This window comes from Geospiza fortis, unplaced genomic scaffold (assembly GCF_000277835.1).
Source record: "Geospiza fortis unplaced genomic scaffold, GeoFor_1.0 scaffold730, whole genome shotgun sequence".
Classification (NCBI taxonomy): Eukaryota; Metazoa; Chordata; class Aves; order Passeriformes; family Thraupidae; genus Geospiza; species Geospiza fortis.
In genome coordinates, this window is record NW_005054458.1 from 306,845 (window position 1) to 328,784 (window position 21,940).

Below are 21,940 nucleotides of genomic sequence, written 5' to 3' on the forward strand. Positions count from 1 at the left end.
CATTTTTGCTCTTGGTCTGCAACTCTGAGTGTGGCTATGAAGTCTGAATGGTTCTTGCTGGTCAGAACCAATGGAGCTTCTGTCTTTCTGTCATTTCATGTGTCATGCAGACAACCAAAACCCACAGCAATAAAAACTTCACAGTACAACAAACCCTCATGTCGCTGATGTATGCCACATGGTGTATTTTGTTTCTAACTGGTCACACTTGGAAATGATTCAGTTTCTTTTTGCCACCCAGCCCCATTGTATAAAGCAACTTTTTCCTGTTTGAAGTCCAGTGTGTTTTTTGGGAAAAAATGAGGCATTTCTCTTGTGTGAGGTAACAAATGTAATTGGAAAATATAACTGCAGAGATGTTGTTCTTATCTCCATTCATGATTTTTCTCCTTTTTTTCAGGCTTTGGAACCTTAATATTTGTGGTCATACAGATATACATAGATTTCATAGAATATTCTGAGTTGGAAGGGTCCCACAGAGATCATCGAATCCAACTCTTAAGTGAATGACCCTTATGAGGATCAAACCTACAACTTGGGTGTTATTAGCACCATGCTCTAACCAACTGAGTTCACTGGGGTGATAAAGTAAAACAAATCAAAATATTTGCATTTCTTTAAGAATATTTCAAATCCTCCTGTTAAAATCCAGTGATATGTTGATAGATTTTCATGACTTAAGGCTCCATCATATACAAAAATACTCACTGTGTCTTTTCTACAAACTCTTCTACACAGAATAGTTTGTGCTGCTAACAAAAGAAAATGCATTTTAGAATAAAATGTATTTACTGGCTAGCAGATCTCAGAAAACGTACAAAATATCTTCTGTTTGCTGGGTTTGACTTTTTTTTTTAATTTGGCAAAAACAGCAGTTTCAGTGAGCTGAGTCCAAATGTATTCTCAGCTGGGGAGAAAGGACTGATTGATGGTGGTAAATATTAAACTGTTCAAGGCCCCTGCTTCACAGCATATAAAACCAGTCACATCAGCTCATGTTTCACTTTTTATGTCTTTTCTTTGAAAAAAAGACACACAAAAAAATCTGATAAGCATAGCTCAAAGCCCCACCAAGCTGCCCGTACAACCAGCCTCCTCAGCATGCAATTACTTACACATTTATCATGAGAAAAGGACACCCTTAGATAGCAGGGCTGCAAGGGGTCAGGATGCAAATTGGGTGCGAATTTGCTCTAACGGTGTGAAGCGCAGCTCCTACACATTAAGGCACTGGGTGCTGACAGATAATTGCATCGGCCTGGTTATGGCTTCTAGGGGACAATCTAGTCACAAAAACCACCAGGGGCTATTTGGCTTCAAGCCTTATTGGCATGGACACACTTCCTATGGGTGCAGACCCAGAGAGAGGTGTTGGTTAAGAGGAAGACAGGTGTTTGAGGGAGTGATGAGGATTGTAACTGAATTAAGGTTTAAATAGCAATACTCCACATTTTTGGCAGCTCCTGCAGTTTTGTATTAATCTCTGTTAATCATCTTTGTATTAATCTGGCCGCTCCTAGTTTTCCCAAGAGACTGCAGGGGGAGGGCAGATCTCTGTTTTCAGTCCTAGCTGGGCAAGCTGGGCTCAGGGAACAGTGCACACTGACCCTTAGATTACACGTGGGAAATTTGCTTATGAGGATGCATTCACAGAATAACAGAATCACTAAAGTTGGGGAAGGCCTCTGAGATCATTGAGTCCAATCATTAACCCAGCACCACCATGTTCACCACTAGCCCATGTCCCAAGTGCCACATCCCTGTCACAGATGTTCTCTTTGCTCAAACCCTGTTGAGCTAAGCTCAGAGGTATTTATTCCTTCTTCCCTGACCTGTCAGCCCAGGTGTGTTTTGAATGCCAAGACAAGAAAAGATTCTCTAGTTCTCTCCTACAAGACGGAGATTTCTCCCAGGCTCAGAAAAATCACATTGTTTGCCTGGCTTGTGCCAGCAATGTTTCTGCGCATGGGCCTGGCAGCCTGAGCAGCAAGTGATGCCAAAACAATTTTGATCCCTACACCTAAAAAAACCCCCAGACAACCAAAGGACAATACTTCTCCACTGAGAACAATGACCAGAGCTTGACAGCCATTACTCACAAAATTCCTGGGCTCTGGCATACCCAGAAATTGCTGGTATTTTGCAATATTTCAGAGGTGTCAAGTTGCCCTCTAGTTTTTAGGGTCATGTTGAATTTAAGAAACCACAAATAAAGATGGAATCATAGAGGTCCTGAAAAATACTCCCTGGCAACATTCCAGCCAAATGTTTCATGCACCATGTTTTATACAAATTTACATGTTGTGGAAACTATGGAGAGGACTCAGGCACTGCTGTGTTAAACTGCTTTTAGATGGGAACAATCCAGTGATTGCCTTATCAGTCATGGCTCAGTAGTCCTGGAAGGCAAGTGGAGGTGTGTGCAGCAATTCTTTTGTTGACAATGGCATTTGTAACTGGAGAGACCAAGAGAAAGGTTACAGGATGCAAACACAGAGTTTTTGCAAACAAGATGAAGTTCTGCAGCACATGTTGGTTGAACTGTTATGAGTTACGGGGTAGAAAAGTGTTGCTCTCAATTGCTGCAAATTGACAGTTTGCTAGACAAAGTGATGCTGGGATGTCACATTTGTCTCATAAAAAGCACTCAACTTTGTCATATCTCCCTTAGAAGACTGATAAGGTCTAATGACTGAACGTAACATATTGCTGGAATTACCATAATATTATCCACAAACCTGGATGCAATTGTGAAAGGAACAATTTGAGATCTATAAAACAAGAGCTGCTCTTTTTCACAAATGATTCATGCTGGAAGTGTGAGGTTGACACAGGTGGAAGAGAAAATCTTGCCAGGATTAAGAATGGTCTCTCTACCTTCCAGTTGCTCTGCTGCAAGACTGTGTATGGCAGCTGCATGAATGTTTGGGGATCACATCTCCGAGGAGGGAGTGTCCAGTGGAGGGCACAGTAAGGGACCTCTTGGAAGCAGTATTGGAAAATGCAGTTAAGCTTGGAAGATGACAAGGGGGTTTAATACCTTTAGAATAGGGGGTTTAATACCTTATTGTCATACCTCCACTCAAAATGGGGCCCCTCTTGTAGGGATGCTGGTAATCACAGGCAACTGCCATCACTTGCCACCACCTGAAACCACTATTTTTCCTTGGCACTAAATGAGGATCAGTCTCTAGAGTGGGGTTTTTAGGAGGGTTTGGTTTTGATTTTTTTGTTTGTTTGTTGGTTGGTTTGGTTTTGGTTGTTTGTTTGTTTTTAATTCATGACAAAATTACTAGGTCAGATTGGAACCAGAAATGAGACACGGTTGATCAGGTGTTCAGGCTGCCATGGCAATACAATAAAGACTTCTTTTCCTGCTCCTCCAGAAACACAGCTCTGATGTAGGGATCAGGAGAAATTGCACGCTCCTGACTTAAAAGCTTTGCTAATTATCCCTCTGTAAAGAGAAAATAGTATAAAAAAGGTCACTACCTGGGTTCATGTACCTTGTTCATGAGCCATGCTGCTTAGAAATGGCAATGCCCAATTTCAGAAAACATAGGAAGGAAGGAAAACAAAACAACAGCCTTTTGTAAAGCATGCCACAGCCCATGGACATGGTTCTCTGAGAACATGGCAATAGAGTGCAAGTATCTAGCAGGTAGATGCGGAAGGCACTCACATTTTCTTGCTCCCTGCATGAGCACAAACCTACTTCTGTTGGTCCTGCTTAGTAAGAAAAAAACCAATTTTATCTGAAGCACCAGAGAGCTGTAATGGGATATAGTAATTTCTCCCCATGACTTTTGAGCAGATATTAGGAAAAGTTCAAATATATTTGAAATTAGAAGAAACAGGCTTATGACATCTCCTTTTCTGGAGCAGGTTGCATGTGAGAGATACAGGGAAATTTCACAGTGGTTTGTTCTGCCCTCAGTTTCTAGGATCCCATGATTTCAGTAGTGATTGGAGTTTTGTAACGTCGACTGAACTAGGCAACTGTTTTGAAAGTTTCCAATACAAAAATCACTTATGATTACAAAAAGACTGAGGGCTAGGAGAGAATTGCATCATCAGGGCTTGGCACGGACCCACGGCACTGAGTCCTTACCAAAGAGCCGTGTGCTCCCAGCCAGCCTTAAGTGGCTTGTACTCATACCCAAATTCCAGCTTGGGCCAGAGCCTGTCCTGATGCGTGATCACAACAGCAGCGCTGAGCTGGATCCTCTGACAGTGGAGTCAAAGCACCCCGGGCTGTACATCAAGTGCCAACCAGCAGTGTAGAAAAGAAAATTCTCTCGTTTATTAACTGTTCCTAAACTGTCCAGTGTTTCTTTTCCTTTCTCCCAGGGCTGGCACAACAGGGCACCTATGGTGTGCTTCTACCATGGCGCCCCAAAGACCTTAGGTGTGTGGGGATGATGTGGGCACACAGAAAGGGTTCAGGTGATTCACAAACCATTTTAAAAAGTATTGCAGCCCACACGTTCCTAATGATAATAGACACAATGTGCCAGCAAATAAGCCCCCCAAAACACAGAGAAAATAATTTATTTTGCTTATGAGCGAGGCAGCACAGGCAAGGGGCAGTCGGGGCTTTGTATGTGATAATTGTGGAAGTGCTACAATGATGGTGTCCTCTGAGAGTGGTGTTTCCTTTAACAGAATTGTCAGAGCAGTTCAAGGACTACCTTTCAAAGCAGCATCTCTAGTATATTTCTGGTACTTGCAGACTTTGCCAGCTCTGCCAGCAGAAGGTTTTTCTTCTGTAACAGACAGAACTTAAGCAGACAACCCTGGGTCTAAGCAAAAAATCAGGTTGGTGTCCTTGATCTTGAATTTAATTCCTATTTTCAATGCAAGCTACACACATAATACAGATCAGTTCCCTTTCCCACCCTTTTTCAGGAGACAGAGCAAAATTTATTTTTCTTCTCTCTCAGACCCCATTCCCTCCTTTTCTCTTGCTTCAGCTGCTCATGGTTTTCTTTAATGGCTTCACTTTGTTATAAACTCAGGTGCTAAGCTGGTTTGGAGCCTGTCACCTTTTGTAGGCCAGGTGGGAGCAGAAGGTCTGCTCTGCCTCATGACATAAATGTTTGTGGGCTGTTTTGATTTTTTCCCCCCAAGAATATATTTTTGTGTGGGTTTTTTTCCCAAACAATGAGGCAAACTATTCCCAGAGGTGGTGGTGACAGCCTGGTCACCACGTCAGCGTCCACTTCCTGGGAGAGCACATCACCTGCCTTTGTAAGGGCAAGAACTCTTTGTATGTCTCCAGGCACTGGCCCTCTTGCCTGCCTGGCATCTTCCAGCAGCAGATCTGACCTATGTGGCCACAGGCAGCCAAAGCCCAACCTTTATGTTTGATAAAGAAGTCCTACTCTCTCATGCTTCCCCGTGTCCCTGGTGAATTTGTGCTGCATGGTCCCACAGGGGTGTTTGCTGTCTGAGCAAAGGTTGATGCAGCCTCACCTATGCCAGATGGGTGGGCAGAATGCTCAGAGTGGGCACCTGAATGCTCAGATCACCTTTGTTTGCAAAAAGTTCTTCAAAGCAGGGCTATTCCCCACATGGCTGGTGCCAATGGGTGCCTTTACACCCACAAAAGCTTTTTATTGCTCTGGGCAGGATCTGCTTTAAAATTGAGCAAGTTTCCAAGTTCTGTCTGGCATGGAGGTGAGCTTGCTAGCTGGCTGAGAGTAGTTGTATGCAACAGTGGTGCCCTACTTTTTGAATGCAGCTTTTATGTGAGCAAATAAGGAATTTTATTTGCCGTGCTTAGTCAGTGCTCCATCTATTTGTGATCTAGACTCTCACTCAGAAAGAATCCCATCAAGGCATCCAACTCCCTGGAATGGGACATAGGCAGGGTCTGCTTAACTGTTCATATAGAAAAACCCAGCTTGCACAAGTGCACATTCAGGGCTTGCTTTCCAAGTGCTCAGCACTCACAGCTTAGACTAACGTTTCAGAGGAGACCTGCCCCTTTTAATACACCTATTCAGGCCAAGTTTTCAGCAGATATCAGTCTCAAAACAGAGTTTGCTGGCTCTCTGGCCAGTTGTTTTGCCACTTAGATAAGAACTGAGCCAATCTGAAGACCTGATCTTCAGCAACACTGAAAAATACCACATTTCAGGGAGTGCACATCGTAGGCATCGCAGTTGTCTCGTGCTTGCCAGACTGTAAGTAATCATGCCAGCAGCTAGCAGGCTGTCAGTTACTAGTGTAAGCTGCAAATCCATCAAGAATTGTTTATATTTCACAAGGGGACGGATAAAGAGAACATTCATTTCATACCCCTTTAAAAAGTGCGTGCACGCGTATGGCAGAGGGTCAAGATAATTTTAGAGACAGATTTCTCAAGAGGATCCTTTCTGAAGGTAGTCCTGTTGGAATTAACAGCCCCTTGCCTTGGCATGGCTCCTGCTTTTGAGGCTGAGGCTGCAGAGGACAGCTCTTTCTCCAGGCTGAACCTGGCAGTGGGTGCTCCCTGCTCTATTTCAGTTGCAAAAACTTAAATCCCAGCACCAGGGACATTGCTAAAGCCTTATCTTCATCCCTCTGACATTTATGTGGCTCTGGTGTGCTTCTGGAAAACATGATTCCTGTCCCAGAGCTCTAAGTTTAAGCTGGGGTTATAGGTTTCATAAATATTAATCCAAACAGGGAACTCCAGGGTTAGATCATATCCTTATGCAGTGTTGCTTTCACTGGGCCTGACATCCGGCTATTAATCTGTGTCAGAAATTCAGATCCAAACTCACTTCCAAGGGATGGTCAAGCAAAGGGAAAGGGTTCTGCAGGGTGTCTGGTGTTCACAATCTCTGCTGAATCCTTTTCATTAGATAGTTACAGATGTGCACAGGCTGGGTCCAGACAAACTCCTCAATAACACAGTGGGTAAGTATTTCAGAGACCAAGGAATCAAAATAGTGATTTTTGTCATTCCTTCAGTGGTCAGGATTATGGGCAAGGATTCAGATGACTCGTCAGTTCTTTGCTTCTGAGTGGCAAGCTTAAAAAGTGAAAAGAAATACAATATACCTGGACCAAACTTCCAAATCTGTAGGTGATGATGTTTGCACACTTCCTTCACCTCACAAGGGCCAAGGATAAAAGGTATTTTGGAAAAAAACCATGCAAATCTCATGAGAAACAGAGCAGGCTGCAAGACTTATAGGACCTGTTGTAGAGTAAAGACTGAGATTTTTGGTTAAAGCTGCTGTTACCATCACATGCTGTCACGCTGAGAAAGCTGAATCCATGGAGCTGGAAGGGGTGCTGGGAAAGAGATTTTGTACTCATTCCTCCTTCCATTAGGGACCTAGCGTTCAGCAGAGGAACGGGAAGAGGGGAAGAAAATCAACACACCCATAAGCAAAATTTTTTACCTCAACCCTGATTGCTGCAGCTGCAACCAACGTTTTACCCCAAACTGCTGTCAGGATGTCCCCTGGGAGTTGTGAGTCAGTGTAGAGTTCTACCTATTAAATGTGGTGTTCTCTTGAGGGTCTGTGCCTTTCAACACAGAAAGTCTAAAATTCTCAGCAGGTCAGGTGTTTCAGACCCCCTTTCTTCACCTTGGTCCAGGCTGCCACTCCTCCTGCACACTTTAGCGTCCAACCCTCACGCTGTCCAGAGCCATCCTGCTCCTGCCAATGTTTCACATCCTTTTTTCTGAGCCCCTGCCCCAGCTCTGGTTTACACTCTGGTTGCTCTGCCCCAGGCTTGCAGAAGGCAACACAAAACAGAGCAATAACTGGGAGAGGGAGCTGGCAGGCAAAATCACATCAATAATGAAGGCTGGAGCAACCCCCACTTGCTCAAGTGGGCTGTGCTACACAAACACCAACTGCCTGCCCTCGGGGCTCCCCTGTCTAAGGGCAGCCTCATGGGAGTCCAATTGGCTCCTTTGATGCCAATTTCTCAGCAGCTGTGCAAGTCATGGCCTTTACAGTGGCTTGCTGCTGACTCACGGTGAATCACGGCTCACTGGTACTATAAAGGCGCCTTGGAGGGCAGAAATTATGTTTGTGCTCACTTTAAGACCCTGTTATGCCCTGGGAGCAGTGTGAAAGAGGCACAACATAGAGTCAGGCTCATTGTACGTGCACCCTACCATAATATAAATCAGCATTATTTGAGCATAGTCATTATTTAGAAGAAATTACAATAAATTAAGGCACCAAATTTGTAATTAAGGGCCAGCAAGCTACTTAATTAATCTTATATCTAATTAGCCAACAATAAATTACCCAAGCAGGACTATAAATCTATTCAGTGATCTACAAGAACAGCATGCATAAAGACCTGTCCTGTACTGTTGGGAGCTCTTGATGCTGTTCAGCTGCCCTTTGTCTCCCTGGCTGCCCCAGTGCCCCACCTCCAGGGCTTCTGTCTGGCTGAAAGCTCCTTTGGGCAGAGATCATGTCTTTGAAGTGGCTTGGATCACTCTAGCTTAGAGTTCAGGGACTTCACAAAAATAATCAATTTTACTGAAATTTAATGCAGGTTGAATTGTGTTTAGCCCCATTGTGTGTCTCAGCAAGCAGCTTTAAAGAGCTCTTTTTTCTGTGGTGGTTAGTAATGTTGTTGCCCAGAGAGGCTGTGGACTCTCCATCCATGGAGGTGTTCAGGGCTAGGCTGGATGGGACTCTGAGTAACCTGGTCTAGTGGAAGGTGTCCCTGCCCATTGCAGGGGGGGTGGAATGAGATGATCTTGAAGGTCCCTTCCAAACCAAACTATTCTATGATTCTGATGTCATGTGCTGAAAGAGATGTGCAAGTGGTAAGAGTGGCCAGCTACTGGTATGTAGGCAGGTTGTACTCAGAAGATTATTGCAGAGCTGGTTTTTAATATGTGATGTCTTTTTTGTTTTAATTACAGACTCCACAGAATGCTATATAATGTGAATTGCAAGTTCTGAAAAGTTTGTGGGTTTTTTTAGGCAAGCTATGCAGGGCTACTCTAAGCAGGCAGGCAAGACCAGGCAATGCAGCTAAACATCACAGAGGTACAGTTTTTTCAAGTACCTCCTAAAGCCTATTTTCACAGGATCTGCCAGTACAAACAGGGATTTGTGACTACAGTTGAGTTAAGGAGCATAAAAATTACATGGTGTCTCTATGAGAATTACAGCTTCTTAGCTGTGGTTGGCTTAGGGGATGGCTTTATTCAAAATGCTGTACCACAGCCAAGCTGTGTCCTGAGGCTCTGTGTTAAAACACACACAGCAAACAATGAGAGGAGATAAAGCCTGTCCCAAGAGTTGCATGCGTGACCACAAATGTGTTTTATGGCAGCCTAGGGATGGGGTTTCATTAATCTGCTAAATGCTGCAGGGTATGTGTGGCCCTAGAAGGAGGTCGCACATCCACTGGGCGAAGTCTTGGCTCTCAGGAGATCATTGGGAGATTTGCCATTGGCTTCCACATAGCCCCTCTTGTCCATTGCTGCATCCCTCTTCTATGACTGTGGAACGATGGCTCAGCTGATGTAAAATCGTCCCCACATTTACTGGGCTTCAGGGATTTGATTCAGGTTGAGAATGGGGTCTGCTGGACACCATCTTCCTTGTCAAAAACACATATGTGCACCAGCAAAACTCAAGGGTGTAGGACTTAAAGCCTCCTCAAACTAGATTTGTAGAAACCAATAAACAATGTGGTTTATTAGTCAACTTTAGAAAAACAAAGACCAAGGGAGATTGCCTTTATTGGCCACCCTCTGACCATCAAAGAGAAGACTTGGTAACTAAATCACCTGCCCCATCTCTTAGATGCTGTTAATTGGTGCATCTCCACTAACTTCAGTTGTCATAGAATCATAGAATCATAGAATAATTTAGTCTGGACGAGACTTTTAAGATCATCAAGTCCTATCTCTAAGTCTATGGCAAAGAACTGGCACCCTTACATCAAATGCACAGGAGGACATTCTCCATCTCGCAATTTGCAAAGGTGTTCATGACTATTTACAGAGCTTCCCAGTCATGGAAGTCATGCAGAAACAGAGCTTTGCCAAAGCCCAGCAAATCCCTCCACCAAAGAAAATTTGCACAAGAGTAGGATAATACAGAGCAAACAAAGCATGGCACGAGGCCATGGAGCTGAACGGTTCCAAAAGAGGTATCTTTGTGGAGAGACATGGAATAAGATTATTTGAAAGGAGATATAAAATTAGAGTGGAATAAGGAAGAAGAGCCAAAATCCTGTGTTGATTCAGTCCATTATTTCAAGCAGACATTTGGATGTGATGTCGTTTGAAGGTGATGAAAATAAAAATAGCTGAGGTTCTTCATCTTTCTCGGAAAGTATTTTCTGTTGTTAGTCTTTAGCCTGCTCTTAAGCAAAACCTGCATCTTGCACAATGACTTGACTTCAGGGCAGACCTTTGAGAAGAACATGAAACATCATGAAACGAGCCAGGGCATGAGAATATGGAGTATTTGCATGTGGCCCAGAGAAGAGCTAGTCACAACAGAGAGGTCAGGAAGAAACTGCAGAAGGAAAACAAGACAGAGCAAACAGCCACAGAACTGCCAAACAAAGGAAAACTTGAACAAAAAAGGGATATATTTTAGGCAGAGGGAAGGGTAGTGGAACCAAGCAGAGATCTGTATTGCCACTGTCCTTTTATGTTACCTGTCCTTAGCAATAGGAGTGATCAGAAAGGTTCTGCTGTATTCTCAGGAGTAAATGAAAAGTACTTTTTGACAATGCATTTTGTAAGCAGTTGTCCTCACCTATTGAATTAAAATCCAATTCTACCAACAATCATAAAAAAAAGGTCAAAGTTTCACATTCTGGCATCCAACTCATAAAGTCTCCTTGAGGTCATCAGCTCTTCAGAGATTGTGAGAGCACCCTTTTCCCAAAATAACCATATCACATCCTCACCCATTCTTAAAATTGTGTTTGAATGAGCCATTTCAGAAATTCCTGAGATGCTTGGTTGTGCTTTGTTTACTCTCAAATTGGAATTAAAACCAGTGCAATAGAAGTTGAATTCTAGCTGAGACAAAAACACAGGGACTACACTGCTCCATTCATGGTTTTCAACCCAGTTTGGCAGATTTAAGGCATTCAGATAGAACTCTGGAAAAAATCTGGGATGAAACTAAAGCTGCAATGAATTCAGTATTGAATTTCTTCCCAGCCTCATGGACCCAACCCTACATCCCTGAGTTTCTGTTCTTTGGGTCAACCCTAATTTCTCTCCTTTCAGAGTCAACCTATTCTCATTCTTCCCATTAAGCAACCTTCTTTGGGAATATCACACTTTTTCAGGAACATCCATTGCTTATGGAGAGGTTTTTCACTAGTTGTAGGACTGTTACAAATGGAAACCTACATGTTATTTTTCCCTTTTAGGAGGCACAATTTATTTGCTCCCTTAAGAAAACAAATGCTGACATATCACTTCATTTATCCAGAGTTTGGAACATTGAAATCTGCTGTAACAAAATTTTTTGCCCACTTTCAGAAATATTTTGCAATACATACACCTACTCATTAGACTTTAAAAAAATTCGCCAAACTCACCCACTCACTAGATTTAAAAAAAAAAATTCACTTCAGTCCAAATCCACGACATGATAACAGGCTTTTAAACAAATAAGCACATTTGCACATTTCTAAAAAAGAATCCATATCTGCTAAATCACTTGTACAGAAATGTAGCAAATCAGCCCACAGCCTAAGTGATACATGATAGAATAGACTTGCTGGATATTAAAGCTTAAGTTTCCCATATGCAGCCAGCACTAATGTTTGCAAAGCCAAGATCTGCTGTCCAACATTTTGAATGAGCTCTCTGGTTTGTCTTTCTTGCTGCTGCAAGCACCTCATGTCAGCATTCCTCAGAGTCTGCATAATGTACATATAGGCTGATCTTTGACCTCAGTGTCATCACCCAGACCAAAATCAATAGAGAGATATGACACTGGTGGGACCATTTGCCTGTTGTAGTTCAAACAGACAGATGGGAAGTTGTATGACCATGGAGCCAAAGAAACTTGGAGTTGGTCAAGGGTTTTTGTCTTTTTTGGAGTGGGAAATGAAGCTCTCAGAATGTGGATGCAGAAGGAGGTGAGTTTAACTTCAGTGTCAGCAAAATCACTGCAGGTACTGCAGTCTTTGCACCTTGAGGAATGGCTGCCTGGTTTTGGGCTTTGCTGTTTTCTATCTTTTTACTGTATGAATTCCCCCAAGATCCACATAAATATCACTTTCTCTCTTGGGCTAAACCAGGTCATGAATAATAAAAGCAAACAGCAGTTACTGTCCACGGGGCCTGTAAAATTCCATGTCCTTATCCTAAGGGACTGTGACTTTTTTTTCACAGCTTTTCCCTAGTGCTGTATGAAATGTGGTTGGACATTTGGAGTCTGTCAGCTGCTCAGTTGCCAGCCTTGCAGACTGGGATGGGGCAGTGATAAACTGGATTACCTCGGATATTAAGTGGGCAGAGGTGACATGAAATGGGACTCCAAATGACACAGCTGCTTGTGACATCACTCTCCAGTGCTGGGCTGCAGAAAGCACCTGTTTGTCAAAATTCAGGTGTTTGTGGTCCTCGGGCATCACAAGAGATACACAGGGTAAGGGTGGGACACCCAATGTTTGGGTGAGTGGAGGTGCTGGGCAAAATCTCTGCAATGCCAACCCTGCGGAAGGGTGAGTCCTTCTCTGCTTGTGCCTGGGCAGTGCTGTGAATCGTTGTACTTTTCTGTGGTTGTAGTGGCTCCAAGTTTCTGTGGGGTCTGAGCTCCAGGTTTGTAGCTGTGCCCTTGCCCTCATCTTACAGGGGCTGCAGAGATGCCACAAAGCAGCCTGGTGTGTTACTGCTTGGAACATTTCACTGCCGGAGCACTGCTGCCATTTCCCTCTCTATTTCTTCTTTCATGCTCATAGTAGTCCATGACTGAAAATCAGACAGACATTCAACTGTAAAGATAAAAATGTTTTTAGTTCACATTTTTCCAAATTCCTCTCCTCCCCTCTCAAACCGGTGTATAACTCTTCATAATACAGCTTAGTTAATATTTCCCTTTCATTTTATACTAGCACAACACCTCAGAAAGATGGGTTGAAATAGGCAGGCTGTGCTTTAGGAATGGACTACTATTCCCAGGCAAACTGATCTTAACAAAAATATTGTAATGAAATCAATATGTATTATTACACATAATGAAGCAAAATGTATATTTTTACATATTAACTCTATTTGCTTTTGCTCTTTACATGTAGTTATAAAAATATTTATTTTTGTGCTCAGAATAACAAAATGAAAGCTCAGTGTTCAGGCTCTATCTGGTTGGCACTTATTATTTCCATATGTTAGGGTAACAACCAGATTGCTCTGCCAGTTAATTCTGTGACTTTTTCTGCACCTTTTCATCTGATCCAGCAAAGATTATTTTCTTTGCAGCTATTATTGCAAAGAGGTGACCGATTGCCACCGGGCAGAGAGTTAAAAATGAAAGGATCAATTAAGTTTATTCTTCTGGTGAGAAAATATGCACATTTTCTCAGAACATTAAATTCCATCTGAGGAACAGAGATGAGGAATTACAATGCTTTCAATACTTTAAACAAGCCTCCCTGTTTTCAGTAGCAATGCTCTATTTGGATTTAACTCTGGTCAGAAGAGCAGCTCCGTTCACCGAAAGTGATGGCAGAATGTTCTGGTGACTCCAGTGGGGCAGGGATCCAAGACAGCAGGACAACCCTGGAAGATGAATCTGATCGTGATGAAGATGGCCCTGTTCATGGCAGGGCAGTTGGATTAGATGATATTTAAAAATCCCTCACAAATTTGTGATTCTATGAAGTTGATAAGATCATGCCTTTTATCCCCAACATATCGGAGACATTCTACGTGTATGTGCCAGGTGGTGTTGCACTGGTTTGTCTGAATGCACTGCTAGTCTGTGGCAAGCCTTTGAGGTGCACCACCATCACCAACCCCAAGAAGTTCATTTGGAGCCAGAAAAAAGGTTCTGCAGAGCACTTTAAGGGAGAAGGAACATATGGTCAGTCACACTGGGAGTTAGAGCACACTTCTCCTGAGGCACATCATGTCACACTGGATCTTTGTCCATGCGCTTGCAACCTGTCAGGAACACACATCTGATGCACTATCCAGAAAAATTAGTAAATCAGGGAGTGGGTCTCCATCAGCCCTCGAGGTGCAGCTGACCACAGCTAATAGGAGCTGAAGAGATATGTCTGAAGCTCAGTCACAGCCCCACTCCTGGCAGGACCAGTTTGCACTGAGCTCTGTGACACTGAGCTCAGATGCATACTATGCTTCACACTACCAGGGCAAACCTGATCCATATTTAAATCTGAACCCTTTATTTCTCTTCTTGAGACCTCTGATATATCCCCACAAGAGCTCCTGGGATGTTTCTCAGCTTCCAAGACCAGAAGAGCCCACTCTTGCCGAGTCACCATCATGGGAAGTTTGCTGAAGAGCTGGTGCAGGAAAACCAACAATGTTTTGTATATATGGGTATGGAGCAAAGGGGAAACACCACTGCCAGATTTCCCAGACTTCCATACACTCCTCCATGGAGACATCCTCAACACAGCCAGGGATGCAGGAGCAGAGCTGTGATGGGCTAAGCCTGACACCAACTGCAGCAGAAATTGCCTTTTTATTTCCAGCAGTGCCTCTACAACACAAATCATGAGGACACACAGAGCAAGCTGGAGTCAGCAGGCTAGAAAGGGACATACTGGTGAGGGAGTTTGTGGGAAACACAGTAAGAAAAATGCTTCCCTTGGAAAGGTGTTGTAACAAAGATAAAATGCTTCAGATGTCAACAGGATACCACAGGATCCCAGAAAAACCGCACAGCTTCTCCGCTGCAGAACTGTTCATTCACAAAATAGTTTTTCTTTCTCATATTCAGGTTATTACAGATAGTTTCTGTACTGCCAGAACTGCACTGACCAGCAGTGAGAGACTTTTCAGAGCTGAAGCTGCTCAGGCAGAATCAGGCACCTCAGCATAAAGGGACCTTCTGTACATATTTCCTTCCCTTCCCCTGACAGAGTAACTGGAGCAGTATAAGCAATTTTATATTGACATAATTCATCCCCATTGGGGGTGTTATATCATGTTAGAGAGATTTAGATGGTTAATGTGATAAAACTTGTGAATAGAGAATCTGGTAGGATCATGAATTAGTTTTTCTACTCCTTGCACTCTACATGACTCACAGTAACTCAAACTTGTAAGAATAACAGTGTATAAATTGGCCAGAACTAAGCCCCTTTGCCAAGACAGATTGGTTTTTAACTACCTGCATGCTTGAACCTTCCACAGCCACAGAAATCTGCATGGGGGTAAAAGGTTTACTCCTAAGTAGCATATTATCTAAAGAAAGCATCACATATATGCCAAACTTTCCAAAGGAAACCAGTGATTCTGGATTCTTTTATACCTAAATGCCAGCCCTGAGAAAACTTATAAGGTATCTTAAATGGGAACTGCTCTTTGTAAGGAAAATAATGATAAGGATGCAATCTCTGAAAGATACAGATTGTTCTCCAGCAGGCTGTTTTCTTATCTTCAGGACATTCTTGGGGAAGAGAAAAGAATAAAAAAAAGTGCTGAGGAAGAAGGAAAGAGATCTAACTACCAATAGGGAGTGATGAAGAGAAAGGGTGAGAAAGGACAGTCTTGGAAAGAGGCTAGAAAGTAAAAGACAACAAAGGAGGGGAAAAACTGAGGGAGGCGAGGGGGAGGGGGTAGGGAGAGGAGAATGTGTGAAACAAAGGTGAAAGAAAGGGAAGAAGAAATGAAAGTGAGAAGGGAAGAAAAGCCACAATCAAGGGCTGAGATGAGTATGTTCAGTTCCTATTTAATTTATACATTTATATTCCAGTCAGTGTTTAGTATGTGTCTCTAAAGGCTGTGATTTATTATAATTTTTCCTTTTCAGCCCTGCAGAGGAAGGGGCAAAGGCCAGGAGGGGGCTGAATTCTTTGCCTAGGGCATGGCAGCTCCTTAGGCTGGCCCTGAATTCAGAGAAGTGCTAATGCTCCCTGGAGCTGGAATGCAATTAATTTTCTGTGGTACAGTGTTCCAGAAAGAGCATATTTGGGAAGGCTCAGGTTTGTGATTATAGGCTACCCTCAGCCTGAGAGTGAAAATTGGAGCTGCGACACCAGCTCTCCACATCGGGTTATTATTTTACACATCTGGGTTTTTGACCTGAAAATGTTTGTTTGCATGACGTTTCTGCAAGAGAAGAGGGTGAGCATCTCACTTTATCCACGTTAGTGGTCAGTTCAGCCACCTAGCCAGAGTCCACTTGAATCGGCAGCAAAATCTTCTCTGACTTATCTCTGGATGCCCTTTATTTATTTGTTTATTTAGTTTTAAATTAAACTTTGTAAAGGTCAAATTTGGGGATTTTTTTTTTAAATTTAAGCAAACACTGAGCAGAGATACTGGATGATTTAGAATAATCAGTTTAAGACCACATGTGACATGTTGCTGTAGCAGCATACTTTTTCCATGACAGCTTGTTGTGTGTCACAGGGACATTTGTCACTGATCACTCAATTATCCACAAATTACAGCTTAACTTCATTTACACCATTTCCTTGTAAAAGCCAGGGCAGTCCCCCGAAGCAAATAGGCCCCATCTTCTGTCAGTAGCATTGCAATCAGTAGATTATTGAAAGCCAAGAATTTAACTCACACTTCTAAATATTTTTGCTTTTAAATACTTTACTCCTATCTTGAAGTAACAGCAATACTTTTTGGCTGCTGTGCTCTTCAGAAAGCTTCAGAATTTTCTAAAAAAAAAGCCTGTTTTTTCATTACTGGCCAGAATTTTCTGAGGGGATTTTTTTTTTCTAAAAAAAGAAGACAAATGCATTTTCATGTGTCTCATTTAAGTTTTCTCTCTGAAAATGGAAATCTGGTCCTGGCACACATCTATCTACCACCTGAGCTGCCAGTTCAGCTATTCCTCAGCTGCTGCAGGATGGATGAAGGCATGGGAGGGTGACAAGATTGTCTCAGGTAGTGCAGAGTAACTTCTTACCCAACTTATTTGTGGTGGCACTTTTAGGAAATCTAGGGTAGGTTTGGACTTTGCTTTATACTCTGCTTAGAGCTTGCTTTGAGGTTCCTGGAAACCTCAAGCAGATAGGCTGGTATTTCCAGGGCTTTTCTACATAGTCTTTGACTGCATCACATTACAATTGTAACAAAACAGCTCAGACTTAAAGCATATAAAAAAGTACAGGCCTGCTTCTTTTCCCCAGGGCAAGAATGCAAGTAAAGCCTTCCACTGACTACTTTTATTGAGGGTAGTGCCTCTGAAGAAGGAGCAATGCCCTTTTTTTGGGCATCTGGTCCAAAACATTTCCAAACAGTAACTAACAAGTAACTACCTCTAGACACCTGTACTACCTTTTGCTGACTCAATTAGAGAAAGAAGAAATGATTGACCATAGCAGGACTCAGTCCATTCCAACCTCCATTGTTCCAGAAATAATTGAAAATGGTTGTACCAGGGAAGTATGACTTCATGGTGTTTGAATAAGATATGTTAGCCTGTGGAGGCTGATGGAAAGAAGATAAAATATACTGAATACTGTATATTTAGACCATTGTTTGGTAGGTGAAATAATATTTCCTTGTGAGTCACTGACTTTGCTTGTGGATCAATACCATGGTACAGAGGCAATAACTGCACGTAGAGCAGCTTGACTCCTCAGGAGAGAGGATTTGGATAATCTCTTTGCTGGCATGAGCACCCTGGCAAAAGCAGAAGCTCCCAAACTGCCCTCCCTCAGTAACTGGTGATGCAGACACTGCTTTGAGGAAGGTGCTGCAGAAGCCAGGGTTTTATTTGGGAAAGGATGGGGAAAGCATCTTCATCTGGGAAGCTGGGTGGTCCCTGTTGTCTGCCAAGTGACTCTGGAGCACACCTGGTGTGCGCAGGGACACCCTCAGCTCCTTCTGCCCCCAGGTGTTACCAGGCACAGGCAGGGCTGGAGCCCCAGGCCTGGACTGTTGCCCTCTTCTATCATCCTGGGGCTGTTTAACTGGGGGACAGAAGAAATTGTCTCTCAAATCCAAAGAGTGGGAGGCTTTGCAACTTGGAAAATCCAGCCTGAACCCTTCCAATCACCACTGCGCTGTGAGAAGGCCAGGTGTTGGATGGAGATACATTCCTGTGCTCTCCTGGCAGTGTGTTACAGCTCCCAAGGGTGCAAAACTCTTTAGACAACTGCTGGACCAGCAAACATTTTTTTTCTTTTTTCTTTTTCTTATTTTTTTTTTATTTTGTTTTGTTTTGTTTTGTTTTTCCCCTCAGATTGAAGCCTAAAGGCAGTGAGGGGTTGAGAGCCAGACCCAGCCCTCAACATTTTCCCTATGGAGGAAGAGCTTTTTCCCACTGGCTTGTGGAGGTTATGCAGCTTCTAGCCCAGGGAAGGTGGTAGGACCTTTCATCTGCTTTGGTTGCAGCTGGCAGCCTGGCAATGCCCATCACTGCACCTGGGCAGGGCTGGGCTGTTCCTGACCTAACATGAGCACTCTGTGGGAGGCAGATGAGCCAGAGTGGAGGTTTGGGGCTGGCTATGGGGAGGGAGGGTGAATAATTGCTGACACACGGCTCTTTTCTCTCACTCAGCTTGGGTTTTGGGCCTGAAGGTACTCAGTGCATGGAGTCATCTGAAGGGTGAGTGCAATAGCTTTGAAAGAAGCAAAGGAAGTCAGGCAGGGAGCCTCCATAAATCTATCAGAAAGTTAAATACTGTAAAATCTCCCTGTTGTTTACCAGCTGTGCCTACAATGAAGACAGAAATAATCCTGGTAAACACGACCTTTGATCAGCAAGGTGGAGAAATTAGGTCAAGCAGGTTTTTGCTTAGCTGAAACCATAAGCTGGGGATGAAGAGAAATAAAATTATCTTCCAAAAAATGTATTAGTCTGAGAGCTCCACAGTAAACTGCTGTTCAGCAGCCTGAGGCCAATTTGCTGCTCTTGCAAACCCTCCTTGCATCGAGCACCAAGCGCAGAGGGCAAAGGAACTTGTGCACACAGCAGAGGAGCAATTGCCTACTCCATGGACTGGGTTTTGATGTTTAAATTACATTACAGGGCATGCTCTTGCAGGCTTTCTGTATGACCTTGGGGAAGCCCTTCTGTTGGTTCAGGCTGGGTTATCTCCACCTGCAGAATGGGGCACAGTCCCTCCTGCACCACGGCTGTGACACCAGGCGTGCCTGGGTCACACTTGGCAGAGGAGAGGATGTTTCACTCTTGGCACAGGCAGCTGCACACCCAGGCCAGTGTGTGCTTGTCATCTCTGCATTGCATGAGGGGTCATGAAATTGCTGTGGGGCTCCTCCTGATCTTGGTCTGTGCACCTCAGCCATGTCCAGGGAAAGCAGACAGCCAGGGCTCTCTGTGCAGGCAGTGAGGGACAGCACCCCACTCTGTGCTCTGGAGGGAAAAGAGGTTAGCTCTGTGAAAACAGACCCTGGCTCTTTTTATTTGCACCAGCAATGTGTCCTCCTGAGTCTGGCATTAGTTCTGTGGTGACCTGTGCTCAGTACGAGGTCACAGTGAGCTTTGGTGTCTTCCATACACCCAGTCAGCACTGCTGAGGTTCAGGCTGCCCCAAGGGGGAATCAAGGCTCAGCATGCTCATCTATAATTAGTGGATAAAAGGATTCTCAGGAGAACTTGTCATATGGAAAATATGCTACCTCAGAAAATGCAAGTAAACAGCTGGTCAGCATTTTTGGATGGAGCAGGAAGTCCCTGCCTTCACCCTCATCCCTGGAGCCTTATGAGGGAGCCACCAACCTGAGCAAAGGCATCCCAGCCTGAAACAGGTGAAGAAGAGATCGCATCCTCCCTGGATATTATTTTACATTTGATGACAAAATTTGCCAGACTCCAGGCTTTCCTGCAAGCAGCAGTTTAGCAGGGTCTGCAGATGTGTGAGCACTCAGGGGGTTAAATCAGCAAATAGGTGACATGATTTTACGCCTGTGGGCGGTTTGTTCCAAAGATCAGCTGCTCCCAAAGCAAAAGTAAACTAACAGTGTTTATTATGAGTCACTTCAGCAAGCAAATTATTCGTAGAATCTCATCTGTGGTTATGCAAGTCGGGGCCTGAGGTGAAGGTTAATTATTTTTCCCCGTTAAAAAAAAAAAAGAAAAAAGAAAAAAACCTGAGGTGCTTTAGCAACTGGCATGGGAAGATGCTTCCTGGGCCTATCTGAGAGCACTCAGCCTGGGCGGCTCTGGGGGCTCTGGAGCTCGCAGTGCTGCTGGGTTAAAGAGGATGTGGATCTTATTTTCACACTGAGGGCTCGGCTGGGTTAAAGAGGATGTAGATCTCATTTCACACACCAAGGGCTCAGCCCCAAACCCTGACATCCCGGAGAATCTTTTCATTAACTTCAAGGGGCCACAGCCAGACCCGGTGTGAATGGCCGGGGCCTGCTCGGGAAGCAGCAGGGCCGGTGCACAAAGCCTGCCCTCTCTGTGCCCTCCCGCTGCCCTCCCACTGCCCTCCCTGTGCCCCTGACCTCAGCCGGAGCTGAGACACCTCACTGCTGCCAGGAGCCCTTCAGAGTCCCTCAGCCAGCGGGATGGAGGGCTGCTGGTGCTGGGAGTTTTGTCTCAGGGCAGCACCTTGTAGGTAACCAGCACTGGGTGCTGGGGTCCGCCCAGGGATCGAGGGCACAAAAGCAGATTGGGGGCTGAGAGGGGATGCTGGGGTGTTTGCTTCCCTCCCCCCTAGGAGCACATTTCATCCCATGAGAGCGTCTTCTCCATTGAAAGGAAAGAAAGAACCCCCTGAGGATTGAGCCTTTTCCCATCTGGTGCCTGAGCAGGGTGTGCTGGGCTCCCTTCCCTGTCCCCAGACCCTAGCCAGGCCCATTTGGGGGTGTCCAGTGTCCCTGCAGACACCAGCACAGAAGCATCCTGGCCATTTTGAGCTGCTGTGGCAAGCCAGCTGCTGTCAAAGCTCATCCTGCTGTGTGGGGCCTACCCAGGCTCCAGAGACACACTCTTGTGGGGGGAAGGCGGCACTGAGACCAACCCTAGGGCTGCTCGAAGATACCTAGGTCTTCTCAGCCATTGGTGTGACCAACACGGGCAGGCCAAGGATGGTCTGCAGGCAAAGATGGTCTGCAGGGTCTAAATACCCCTCCAAGGCTTGGGAGGAAATTGAGTTTTGTCAACTTCTTCTGGAGGGGCAGAGAGGCTGTGGGGTTGGGCTGAGCTGGGGTACCGTGACAGAGGGAAGAAGAAAGAGGCCACATGAGCCCATCCCACTGCAGAAGAGCTCAAGTGTGATAGAAATGTCCAGACTGTGCAAGTTCTCCCAGTGCAGTGCTTATCCTCAGTGCTCAGTAAACAAACAACAATAAAACAATGCAGATGTTTTCTGCATAAGGTAATAGAGTGTATGCCTCTTGAGTCAAATCTGGAAGCAGTTTAACCAGGCTCCTTGGAGCAGTGGCTCTGTGTTGCAGAGCACCATGGTGCTATTCACATGATTTTTAATGCAATAAAATTACACAATAATGCAATACAATAATAATAAATTAGAACAGAGACGGTTCTCAGACATACCAAATGAGGAAAGGCAAGGTTTCACTCTTGCAATCCCAACTCATCCATAACCCTAGGCAAACTGCTAGATTTTTCAAAGCAGCCTTGCTATTTTTTTTTCTTTCTTTCAGTGTGCCTTTTTAGGCCACTCTGGAATCATAGTTCTCTTTGGGAAAACAGCATCCCCGTGCTTTGCTTCCCTCACTAGTGAATGCTGAGGAGGGAACTATAAGTACCACTGCATAGGAGAGAATCAGACACTATGCTGATAAGTGTAGTATTAAACTAGGGCTTTGCAATTCATTTTCCCAAAGTCCAGC